The sequence below is a fragment of the Gossypium hirsutum genome, chromosome D03, assembly GCF_007990345.1.
Source record: "Gossypium hirsutum isolate 1008001.06 chromosome D03, Gossypium_hirsutum_v2.1, whole genome shotgun sequence".
Taxonomy (NCBI): domain Eukaryota; kingdom Viridiplantae; phylum Streptophyta; class Magnoliopsida; order Malvales; family Malvaceae; genus Gossypium; species Gossypium hirsutum.
This window is the reverse complement of record NC_053439.1, coordinates 9410028-9423663: the sequence shown is the minus strand read 5'-3', so window position 1 is coordinate 9423663 and position 13636 is coordinate 9410028. Positions and strand designations below refer to the sequence as shown.

The following is a 13636-nucleotide window of genomic DNA, read 5'->3' as shown; positions in this document are numbered from 1 at the left end:
TCTGATGAGGATTCTTAAGAAAATCATTCTTGGATGATGAACTTTGACGGAGCTTCAAATGCGTTGGGCAATGAGATCGGGGCAATCCTGGTATCTCCAAACGGGGATCATCATCCTTTCACCAGTAAGTTAGACTTTGATTGCACCAATAAAATGGCTGAATATAAAGCTTGCATCATAGGTATCCGGGCAGCCATAAAGCGAAAAATCAAGACACTAGAAGTATATGGAGACTCGGCATTGATAATATACCAGCTAAAAGGAGAATGGGAAACGAGAGACCCAAAGTTAATCTGTTATCGGAGATTGGTTCTGGATTTGATTGAAGAGTTTGACAATATCACTTTCTGGTATCTTCCACATGAAGAAAATTAGATGGCTGATGCTCTGGCTACAGTAGCCTCCATGATTAAAGTGAATAAATTAGAAGACATGAAGCTCATTCAAATCAGTATTTATGAGATCCCGGCCCATTGCTACAGCATTGAAGAGGTGGAGAATGATAATTGCCCTTGGTACCAAGACATATTGCAATACGTGAAGGATCGCAAATGTCCTAATTAGGCAACAGAGAATGATAAGAGGACATTGAGGAGACTAACTATTGACTATGTATTAGATGGAGAGATTCTATACAAGAGGGGAAAGGATCAAGTACTGTTGAGATGCGTGGATGCTGTAGAGGCTAAGGAAATCTTAGAAGAAGTCCATGAGAGTGTTTGTAGAACATACACCAATAGATTCACCATGGCTAGACAGATCATGAGATTCGGATACTATTGGTCCACTATGGAAAGAGATTGCATCAATTATGCCAAGAAGTGTCATAAATGTCAAATTTATGGGGATAAAATGCATGCACCTCCTGCACCTCTTCACGTTATGACCTCTCCATGGCCTTTCTCCATGTGGGGTATGGATGTCATTGGGCCAATATCACCAAAGGCTTCTAATGGGCATCGTTTCATTTTTGTAGTTATTGATTATTTCACTAAGTGGGTAGAAGCAGCCTCGTACGTGAATGTCATGAAGTTAGCAGTCAGTAAGTTTTTGAAGAAAGAGATTATATGTCGATATGGAATGCCTGAAATGATCATATCTAATAATGTACTGAATTTGAACAACTGCACAATAGCAGAAGTCTGCAATCAGTTCAATATTAGACACCATAATTCATCACCATATCGCCCAAAAATGAATGGTGCAGTAGAGGCGGCCAACAAAAACATCAAGAAGATTGTGGGGAAAATGGCTGAAACTTATAAGGACTGGTATGAGAAGTTGTCATTCGCTCTTCTTACTTATCGAACATCTATCACAACTTCTACTGGAGCAAGTCTTTTTCTTTGGTTTATGGGATGGAGGCAGTTTTAACTATTGAGGTTGAAATTCCTTCTTTTCGGGTATTGGTTGAACTAAAACTAAATGAGGCCGAATGGATCCAATCTCAGTATGATCAGTTGAATCTGATAGAAGACAAAAGACTAAAAGCTATTCCTCACGGTCAAATGTACCAGAAGCGAATGATGCGAGCTTATAATAAGAAGGTTCGTCCCAGATAATTTCATGAGGGAGACTTGGTGCTGAAAAAGATTTTCCCTTTACAGAAAGATTTCAGAGGGAAATGGATGCCAAATTGGGAAGGACCTTATGTTGTAAAAAAGGCTTTTTCCGAAGGAGCTTTGATTTTGAGTGAGATGGATGGTAAAAGTTTGCCGAATCCTGTAAACTCAGATTCCGTCAAGAAATATTTCACTTGAAGAGTGGGGTGGGATCAAAGTGAAAACCTGTAAAAGGTGTTTTAAAAAAAATGGAGAGGCCAAGGTGAAAACCCGCAAAGGGCGCCTTGAGACCAAAGGGGATTTGAGTTGAAAACCTGAAAAGGGCAGCCCAAACATTAATCAGATTAGGGCATGTGGTGATCTTGCTATACCCAAATCAATAAGAAAGGATATGCGACATCTTGGGGCATCGACAAAGTACTGTGGATCTCCTAAACACATATTAAATACAAAACGATTCTTAATTTGCACAGAGAAGTTCAAGCTGTGATATCCAAGGCACGTAGCCTTCATATATTTGTTCTTGTAATACTTTATTCTTCATTGTTCTTGAATATCTTTTTCTTTTCAAGACACTTGCTATCAATAAATTCCTTTTCTATTTTTCGAGTTATGTCCTAGTCATTATTTTTGAAAACATGCCGCATTAGAATAATGATTAACGGACTAATAAACTTTCACAAAAGAAGTTTTGCATATTACTCCGGGAATTTCTAAATAATTTAGTAACCTGAAACAGGACTATTGTCTAGAATGCACCAAGTTTAAAAGTTTAAAAGCTTAAGAAGGGAAAAGTCTAAATTAAGACTGCTTTTTCGGATTTGGTTGTCTAAATATCAAATGAGATGGCAAGAAGTCTTGATTGGTGACAAAGCTTCAATCACCAAAGAGTAAGAAGTCCCCTATGGAAAGAGAACTCTTCATTTATGCATGAGCATTTGGTATGACACCCTGGGAAGGGTGTAAAAGAGTTCCATGATCTGCATCCTTAAATTGTGATAGGATAAGATTGAGGAAAAGCCATATATTTCTACCCTTGGATTACAGTGGGAGAAAAGGATAACGAATTGTGTGTCTTAGTGGATTGAACTTTGAGGTTTACAGTGGGGGAAATATGATTAAGTAGAGACCCCAGCCGAGTAAGAAGGCGTTGTAGCACGTCAGTGATAAAGCCTTAATAAACTTTGAGTAATGATAACCTGAGTGATAATGAAGGATCATTCTCAGAAAAATGACATTTTGCATTCATTCAAATGTCATTCATACACGTCTAGTTAGGAGTATTTGGTTCATTCTGATCATGACATCCTAATCATTAGGTATAATTAGGTTCATACAGGTCATGTTCCCCAGAGAACAAACCGGTGAGACACCGGTCTTGTCTCCCTGAGCAGCAGTGGAGTAGGTTGAAAATAGCAGATCTTGTCTTCCTATATTGGTAGGAAGTGGATCGAAGATCTTGTCTTCCCATATTGGTGGTGAAGTAGATCAAAGAAAGCAGATATTGTCTTCATGTATTAGCGTGAAGTAGATCGAAGATAGCAGGTCATGTCTTCCTATATTGGTAGGAAGTTGATCGAAGATGTAGATCTTGTCTTCCCATACTGGTGGCGAAGTAGATCGAAGAAATTAAATCTTGTCTTCATGTATTGGCGTGAAGTAGATCGAAGATAGCAGATCCTGTCTTCCTATATTGGTAGCGAAGTGGATCGAAGATGCAAATCTTGTCTTCATGTATTGGCGTGAAATAGATCGAAGAAAGCAAATCCTGTCTTCCTATATTGGTAGCGAAGTGGATTGAAGATAGCAGATCTTGTCTTCATGTATTGGCGTGAAGTAGATCGAAGAAAGCAAATCATTTCTTCCTATATTGGTAGCGAAGTGGATTGAAGATAGCAGATCTTATCTTCCCATACTGGTGGCGAAGTAGATCGAAGAAAATAGATCTTGTCTTCATGTATTGGCATGAAGTAGATCAAGGATAACAGATCTTACCTTCCTGTACTGGCAGTGAAGTAGATCAAAAATAGCAGATCATATCCAGTCTTATCCTCCTGAAGTTGCAGTGAGACAGACTAAAGACGACAAATCTCAGCTCCCTGAAGTTGCAGTGGAGCAGATTAGAGCCAATAATCCTATCTCCCTGAAGTTGCAGTGGAGTGGATTAAAAATCACAGATCTTATCTCACTGAAATTGCAGAGAGTAGATCGCATCTAGTCTTATCTTCCTGAAGTTGCAGTGGAGAGGATTAAAGAAAGCAAATTTTGTTCTCTTAAGAAACTGCAAACGTACGAATCCTATCTCCCTGGCATTGCAGTGGAGTAGATTGAAGCACTAGTTCCTATACCTCTGAAGATGCAGTAAGAAGGAATGAGGCTACTGGAATAAGAGGAGTACCAAGGTCCCGTACGACCGGGCAAAATTGAGCACTTTTAAAGTCTTTGCTCTGTCCTTGTTACACCATAACGAGCAAAGAGGGGCAGCTGTAAATAATCGATTTTGCCCGGGACTAAAAAGCCCAATTACATACGACCCAGAATGAAATTAAAGGCCCAAATTACAGTGGCCCCAAAATTATCAGAAACCCTAGGGTTTCCAATCTTCAAGCACCGCAGCCAAACACCGAAACACGATCTCCACACCTGCAAGGAATAAACAGAATATGGCAAGAGAATCAAGGATTTGCAAATAAAAAGATATCAATAGATTTGTTTCTTTATATCATATTACGGCTATAAAAGGCCATTGAATACACTGTAATAGGGATCGAAAAAAAATCAATAAAGAATACGATTATTTTCACAAGCAAATACAACACAGAGCAAAAATCAATCCAAATGTTTACATCTATAGTTTTTTTATTTTGCTATATTTAAATCTACTGTTATTTTTTTATTCGTATTTCAATAAAACAAATAAAAAAGGAAAGAAGCTACCTCTATTCGAATCAGAACCGCCGTGGACGGTTGAGGGAGCCACCCCCGAGGATCGGTGGCTAAAAATCGAAAGGTTTCGGATTTACTTTACATTTTCTTTTGGTTTTTTGAGGGTTTTGAACCCGAATTTGCGTTTAGGGGCTTCTAAGGGACCGAATAGGGGATTTTCTCCTTTTTCGGCCACCGCAAACGGCGGTGCCGGCACCGGAGATCGGCGGCCGATGACCGGCCCCTGGCCGGAGAATAGAGGGGTTGAGAGCTTTTTTTTGAAAAGATTTTGTGTTTTTTTAAATGGTTTAAAATGACTTTTTTTTGGAAGAATAAAGGGCTTATATAGGGCACTAAAACGGTACCGTTTTTGAGCGGAGGGGTAAATTGCGCTTTTAGCCCCTCCGCCTTCTTAATATTTTACAATTAAGTTTTTTTGTATTTTTTAATTTGTCCTTTAATTTATTTCCAATTTCAATTTGGTCCTTATGGAACGACGCCGTTTAGAGAGAAAAGGAAAATTGCCCTTCCATTCCCTCCAAGATTATTCGCGTGTTCAATAGGGTCCTCCAGTCTTTATTTATTTACGGATTTACCCCAGATTTTTTTATTTGCAGTTCAATTTAGTTTTTTTATATTTTTCTTAAAATTAGTTAATTTTAAATAATGTAATTATTTTTAATTTATATATATATGTATTTTCATTGTTTTCTTATATATATATTTTTTCCAACTAATATTTTTCTCATATTTGTATATATATTTATTTTTTTATTTAATTAATTTTAATAATGTAGATATTATTTAATTATTTTAATATATTTTACATATATATGTATTTATTTTTAATATTCTATTATATTTATATATATACGTACATATTTTTTTATATTTTTGAAAATGTTTAAATACATACTTATATTTTTAATACATATATTTTAAAATTTATAAATGTATATTTATATATTTTTCTTTATTTTCATAAATGCATTATATTTTATTTATATAAATTTTATAATTCAAAATTTTATATGTAGATCATGTGTTTGTTTTTTTTTTATTCCTCATAATTCCAATGAATGTATTACATACCTTTTAGTTTTTATGTGTTTTGTTCATTTCCTTCTTTTGTTTATCAATTTATGTTTTCATTTATATTTTAAAGCATGTTTTTTTTATTTTGCTCGTTTATTTGATGCTTTGCATGTTATTGATTTATTTTTATTTATTTATTTATTTATTTATATAATTTCTATGCCATTGTTGTATTTATTACTATTGTATTTGTTATCACGATATTTATACATACATTATAACATTACATCATCTTTTACTCGAATTTAAAAATAGAAAATTTTCAAAATAAAGATAATACTCGTATTTAGGATTTTCAAGAAAATTGAGCCCTAACGTATTGGGTTTCGATTTTCTTCGTAAAATCTAACAATCAAGGATTTTTCTTTAATCAAACAAAATAAAACTTGTCATCGGGAATTCAATGTGTTGTGTCCTAACGTATTGGATGTGACACGTTGATTTCTCGAGAAAAAGATTTTTTTTTTAAATAATAAAGGAAATATTGAATGTTTGGGGTTTTAGGAAATTGTGTCCTAACGTATTGGGCTGCGATTTCTTCATAAATTTTAAACAATTAGATATTTTCTTAAATTTTATTACACGATTTTTTTGGACTAACTCATCTTGAAGAGAATAAAATGTTGTGCCCTAACGCATTGGTTGTGATATTTTTCTTTTTTCAAAATGCGAAAGTCTTAATAAATAATTTAATTTAATTAAGGATCGCATTTTTTTAACTCTCGACTTTAAGACATTAATTAATCAATTTGGTACCAACTTTTGGGCGTTACGAGGGTGCTAATCCTTCCTCGTACGTAACTGACTTCCGAATCCGTTTTTCTGATATTCGTAGACCAAAGTCGTTTTTTTGGTGATCCAATCACACCTTAATAAAAGATTGGTGGCAACTTCCAATTTTTATTTTTTTAAGTCGACAACTAAATTTTTGTTTTTTTCCAAAAATTAACAAATGGTTTCGACACATGTCATTTGCTACATGTTGTTCATACATTAATTGTTTTTTATATAATACTATTAGTATATTTGGCTACTTTGTATAATGTTTGAAAAGTTTATGTACCAATTTGGATCCAAAAAAAGCTTACGTAACAAATTAAGAAAAAAAATATCAAGTTTAGGTATCAAATTGGACATAAAAACCAATGTACCAAATTAAGAAAAAATGAAGTTTAGTTACCAAATCTAAATACTAACAACTTTTTTTTTAATAATTGGGGTAGGAAGTTGGTTAAGATTAAACGCAAGCTTTCATGCCTACAATTTAATACTTTCGCTATTAGGCTAAAAGGTTATTGGAGCTAATAGCAACTTAAATATTTCTTTTATAATGGCAAAATTAAAATACTAAACAATCTTGTAAATGAAGAAATTTTTTGAACAAATTACAACGCGCCATGTTTCAAGCACAAGTTGCCATATGTGAAAAATGATGAAGTAGCATAGTATGTCATTATTATTTTTCTCCAATTAATTAAGAGATAAGTAATTAAATAAAAAGTTACAATATTAAATTATTATTATATTTATAATAAATTAAATTAATTATGAGATAAATAATAAATAAAAGAGTTTAGTCCTTGTAGGGCACTCATATGAAGAGGCTATATTGTATAAAAACTCTTTTACTTGACCAATTGACAATCAAAGGGTTACCTCCAAAACGTTCAAGATAGCATTACAAGTTCAGAAGTCCAAAAGTTCATAAATAAAAGCTTGGATAGAATATTTTTAAAGACTAAAAGTTTTCATCAAAATCTCCAAAAATATTGTAGAAATCAAAGAAATTCTAAAGAATGTCAACATTAGTTATGAAAAATGTTACTCTCCTATCTTGTTTAACAAAAAGGAGGCTAAATACATTCTTCAAGATGAAGTCTAAAAGGATATTGAAGTATAATAATTTATCCTAGATCAAGTCTCGAAGACCCTTGGATCAAAGTTCTTTCCCAATCTAGCTACATCAATATGAAGGAAATAAAACTCATTCTTCAATGTCAAGTCTCAAGAACTCTTGAAGCAAATACCTTAACTCAATATCAAGTATTGCAAGTACTACAACATGGTTCCTGTAGACTAACTACCCTAATAAACAAGCTCGTAAGAAATACTAGGAATGCAAAACATCCAAAAAAACACTACATAAAGCTTTTCCAGAGCAACAAAATTATCTTTCATATAAATAAAAAGAAAAAGCCCTCAAAGGGCCATGAATCCTTGAAATCCATACACCAATCCTCCAAGGGTAAATTGTCCCTCCACAGTAGAAAAACTTAACAATTGTTCACAAAAAACATCAAATATAATTTAAAATCGAAACCAATCATCAATAAATTCATTTTCAATGGTAGAAGTTGTCACACGGCCAACTACAACATTTGACTCAAAACTCGGAGCAACAATCGGGGAAGTAACGTCAGCAACCTTATGAGCTACAATTATTTTACGTGCGTGCGTTTTGAACTTCCTCTACAGTGGGATTTATAACCCTCCTAAATAGGATAGAACAACTGGAATGGGCCATCCTTCAATTGGACATGGATTAATATCCAATCACGACACCCAGCGCCAATGTTCACAATCAACTCTAACAAGCCATCCTTTTTAACTTTATCTACATATAATTATTTATTCAAATTTTGCAACTACAAGACCATAGACTTCTTTTCCTTCTACAATAACGAAACCTCCAACTGATCCATGTTTGCATGACTGTTCGTCTATAGATGCTACTTCAGGGCCTCTAACACTTCCTCTAATAACTGAATTTTCTACTCTTGATCATGTTTCTCCTTTTCTGCAATCTCATAGTAACTAGCAAAAACCCCTAATTGCATAGAAACTGCTTGCCAATAAACAAACAATATCATTAGTGTTAAAATGATCAAGAATTCCTTCATCTCTATCAAATACTAACAGTACATTCTACATTTATAGACTCTGCTAACTAACAAACTAACTTGCATAAAACTAACTCTAACTACCCAGCTAACTATTTTCCTTCTCAACACTCCCCCTCAAGTTCAGGGTTGATATATATCTTTAACCCCCAACTTGGATACTAAATATTCACGCTACTTAATTCCTAAAGCTTTTGTCATTAAATCCGCAAGTTGTTCAGTTGTTCCAACATGCTGCATCTGAATCAATCCTTCTTTAATTTTATCTTGGACAAAATGACAGTCAATTTCTATATGCTTAGTTCGTTCATGAAAGACAGGGTTGGCTGCAATTTGTAGAGCTGCCTTACTATTTGAAAAAATCATAGACTTATCAGGCTGGCTAAGACTGATTTCTTTTAATAAACCATTCAACCAAATAACTTATGCTACTACTACTGCCATACTTATATACTCAGCTTCTGCTGACGATCGAGAAACAGTGGTTTGTTTTTTTTTACTTCTATGAAATGAGAGACTCTCCAAGTTTAACACAGAAACCAGTCACTGACCGCCTAGACATGGGACATGAAGCCCAATCAGAATCACAAAAGGCAATGAGCTGCGGTTTACTAGCTGCAGATAATAGAATACCTTGGCCAGGATTTTTCCTTATGTATCATACCACCCGAAAAACAGCCTCCAAATGTGATTTTTTTGGTTTGTGTATGAACTGGATCAAGTGTTGAACTGCAAACATTATGTCGGGTCGCGTATTGGTCAGCTATAGCAACCTTCCCAAAAGTCATTGATATACTGCAACATCCGCGATTAAGTCATCCCTATCAACCTTTGTTTGTACGAATTCATCATATTCAACCGAGGTAAGTTTTTGATTCTATTCAAGAGGTGTACACATTGATTTCGCTTCTCCTAATCCCAGATCTGCTAACAACTCCAAAGCATACTTTTGTTAGTTCAACACAATTCCTTCGCTCGATCTCATCACCTCTATTCTAAGAAAGTACTTCAACGTACCTAAATCTTTCATCTTAAAATTTTGGTGCAGAATCTATTTTAGTTCATTTATCATACTAATGCTACTCTCTGTAATTAACAGATCTTCAACATAAATGACTAAGATGATTATGTTACCCCCGTTCCTTTTTGTGAACAAGGAATAATCATACTTGCTTTGCACATAGCCTCCTTGCGTTAAGGCATCAGTGAGCTTTAAATTCCATTATCGAGAGGCATGCTTCAAACCATACAGTGACTTACACAGATGACACACTTGAGACTCCCCCTGGCTACGAAAACTATCTGAAAGTTCCATATAGACCTCTTCACACAAGTCGCATTGTAAAAATGCGTTGTAAACATCCATTTAAAAAATAGGCCAATCATGAATGGCTGCCATGCTAACAACAATCCTAACAGTGACATGTTTAACTACAAGGGAAAAATTCTCCTGAAAATCAACACCAGCCTGTTGATTATATCATTTCCCAACCAGCCGGGCTTTAAAACGTTCCACCAAACCATCAGAGTTATGCTTGGTTTTATAAACCCACTTGCAACCAATGGGAACTGCACCAGCAGGTAAAGGAATAACCTCTCACATACCATTGGCCTCCAAAGCTTAAATATCCTATTGCATCGCATCGACCCATCTTGGATTCGAGATGGCCTCAGCATAGGTTTGAGGCTCAATCAAAGAAGAAATATAGGTTGTAAACAATTGAGTATGAACAAGCAAATGCAATGAGGAGTAAACATGAGAAATGGGAAACAAACCTATGGCACAAGAAGTGAAAGATTGGTTGGAGCAGACATAATCCTTCATCCAAGTAGGTGGCTTGACAGACCGTGTACTGCGACGTAAAGAGGTAACAGTAGGTGTCGAGGGTACTGGATGGGAAGAAGAAGATACGGGTAAACTAGGTGAAGATGAAGGAATAGGAATAGAAGGCGAAGGTTCAAGTTGAAGAAAAATAAAGCTATCAGTGACAGGGAAAGGCAAAAAGTGTTTGGTAGGAAAAGTAAAAGGAAACACTGTCTCATGAAAAACAACATCACGATTAACAAAGAAAGTTTTTGTTTCAAGATTGAACAATAAGTAACCTTTCTGCACAAGAGAGTAACCCATAAACACAGACGGAATGGCCTTAGGAGAAATTTTATCACAATAGTTAGGTGAGGTAGCATAGGCAAGACAACCAAAGACTTTCAAACTAGAAAAATTTGGAGTTGTATTATACAATAGCTCAAAAGGACATTTCTAATTTAAGAGATGAGTAGGGAGATGATTAATCAAAAAACAAGCAATTAAAATGTATTCACCCCAAAATTTACTAGGCATATGAGACTAGAATTTTAGTGACCGAGCCACTTCAAGCAAATGTCTATGTTTTTGTTCAGAACTCCATTCTGCTAAGGAGTGTGAACACATGAACTTTGATGTAAAATGCCAAACATACTAAAAAAATCATTGCATTCATTCTTGAATAATTCATACCCATTATCACTACAATCAATTTTAATGCTAGTGGAGAATTGGTTCTTAACCAAGACAAAAAATTGTTTGAAACATACAAGCACATCACTTTTATACCGTAACAAATACACCCATGTCATCCTTGTGTAATCATCAACAATTGTTAAGAAAAACCTATGATCAGTATGAGTAAAAACTTGATAGGGTCCCTACAAGTCTATGTGAATAAGGGAAAAAGCTACAGCAACACGAGACATGCGAATGGGAAATGGGAGCCTAGTTTGTTTAGAAAATAGACATACAAGACATTTATGTATACTATCAACATCTGAGACTGTACAGGAAAATTTAAGGACCTTATTGAGTCTTGAAACCGAAGCATGGCCAAGTCTAGTATGCCAAAGAAATGATGAGTCAATGAAGCAACATCTGTAACGGAAGGAGGTAAAACCACACTAGTCTATCGAGACGGATCTAGGATGTAAAGACCACCTCGTGCCTTACCAATCCCCCTCATCTTTCCACTTGAGAGATCCTATATGAGACAAAAATGGGGGTAAAATGAAACAACACAATTGAGATCAACAGTAAGTTTAGAAATGGAAAGAAGATTATAATAAAATTTTGGAACATAAAGGACTCTAGTTAACTGAAGGTCGGGTGAAATAGTACAAGTGCCGACATGAGTAACTGAAACGGAAGAACCATTTAGAAGTCAAACACAAGGTGAACCCGATGCACACGCAATAGGGGATTCTAAAAATTGAAGATTAGACAATATATGGTCAGTAGCTCCAGTATCTATAATCCACTTGTGACCAACATCTATCATACCTACTAAACTGGCAGCAGCTTCAACTGTAGGTTCCTGGTTCAACAAGTTCAAAATTTGATGGCATTGTTCCTGAGTAAACACTGGTGCTTGTGGACTAGAACTAACAGAATCAATCACTTCACTATCATGTGCAGGAGCAGTAGCAAAAGCATTATTTACTGCAAAATCGAAGCCATTGTTTGCCTTTTTTTGGTGAATTTAAAATCTACAGGATAACCAATTATCCTGTAGCAATTCTCTCTTTTATGCCCTTTAACCTTGCAATGATCACAAGTGCCAGTAAAACATTTCTTCTGTACCATCTGAACTGAAGAAAAAGAAAACGGATCAACCCCAATAGTACTGGAACTATGTTGTCTCTGCGACTCTTCTTGCATAAGCATCGAGTATGCATGATTGATAGAGGGTAATGGATTCATCAATAGAATTTGACTACGCACAGCATTATACGTTTCATTCAACTCCATGAGAAATTGAAACAGATGCTATTGTGAAACATGCGAAATACTCTGTCTGGATTGGATACATCTAGAAGAAGATGAAGGCACAAGCGCATCATATTCATCCCAAAGTAATCACAACTTAGTAAAATACGTAGAGGCGGAAGCAGTACCTTGAAGCTGCAATGCAATTTCACGATGCAGAAAAAAAATTCTTGAACCATCAACTTTATGGAACCGTTCACTAAGATCATTCCATACCACTCCTGCACTATATGCAAAAACAACGCCTGCCAAAAGTTCTTTGCTAACTGTGTTTAATATCCAAGATAACACAATAGCATTACACCGCTCCCACTAATATCCTAATTCTTCTAGAAATGACTCCTTAGAACAAGAACCATCGACCAATCCCAACTTGTTTTTAGCCAGCAACACAATTTTCATGGTTCGGCTCCAGATATTATAATTTTCAACACCAGTCAACTGTGAAAAACTAACAGAGTACCTGGAGTATCGAAAGGGTGTAAGTAAATAAAATGATTGGAATCGAAGGTTGCTTCAGTGCCCATGATACAAAATCCCCAAAGTTAGAACTTGTGAGAAACGTTGAACAAAATAAGAAGCAGTGAGCGAAAAGTGCCCTAGAATGATAATCAGCACTCACCCAATAACCAGTATTTGGGCCAAAAAGTAAACCAACTACAAACGAGCTTAACTTCTAAAGACCAAAAACAAGCAGCACAATAAAGCAAACTGGAAAAACCTGGAACCAGATGAGTGAATCAAAGAACATTGATGACCATGAACAGCGACTATGAACCTCCAGGAAACAGTAATCTTCAGACTTCTGATACCATGTTAAAATGATCAAGAATTCATTCATCTCTATCAAATACTGACAGTACCTTCTACATTTATAGACTCTGCTAACTAACAAACTAACTTCCATAAAACTAACTCTAACTACCCAGCTAACTGTTTTCTACTCTTGATCATGTTTCTTCTTTTCTGCAATCTCATAGTAACTAGCAAAAACCCGTAATTGCATAGAAACTGCTTGCCAATACACAAACAATATCATTAGAATCAACATATCAGTAAATAATATAGAGAACTTGACAAGAACATACTTACATTGGGAGTGGAACGCATGACTCTGCAACCTGCGGAAGAGAACTATTATTATAGCCTTCAAGCACAGTGGTAGGTCATTAACTTAATGCCCATGCGAAAGATGTCGTTGGAATGACGTGAAGAGGAACATACCTCAACAGGAGATGCAATCACATGTCTAGCAGACTGACCAACCAACAATACATGTTCAGTTCCAAAAAGCTTGGGAAATTTCTTTGCTAGAGTTTAACAGTGAAATCCCCCAAGGGCATCTTACCCTTCTTAGT

General features: G+C 35.4%; 1 long non-coding RNA gene across 1 annotated transcript; it reads right to left on the bottom strand.

Annotated features, from left to right (window-relative positions):
• Positions 1–11041: 11041 nt before the first annotated feature.
• LOC107950530 (uncharacterized) lies at positions 11042–13364 on the bottom strand. The gene is made up of 2 exons (XR_001698086.2): positions 11793–13364; positions 11042–11493 (listed from the first exon to the last, which is right to left on the bottom strand). It is a non-coding gene; the product is annotated as an uncharacterized lncRNA (long non-coding RNA).
• Between the last annotated feature and the right edge of the window lie 272 nt (positions 13365–13636).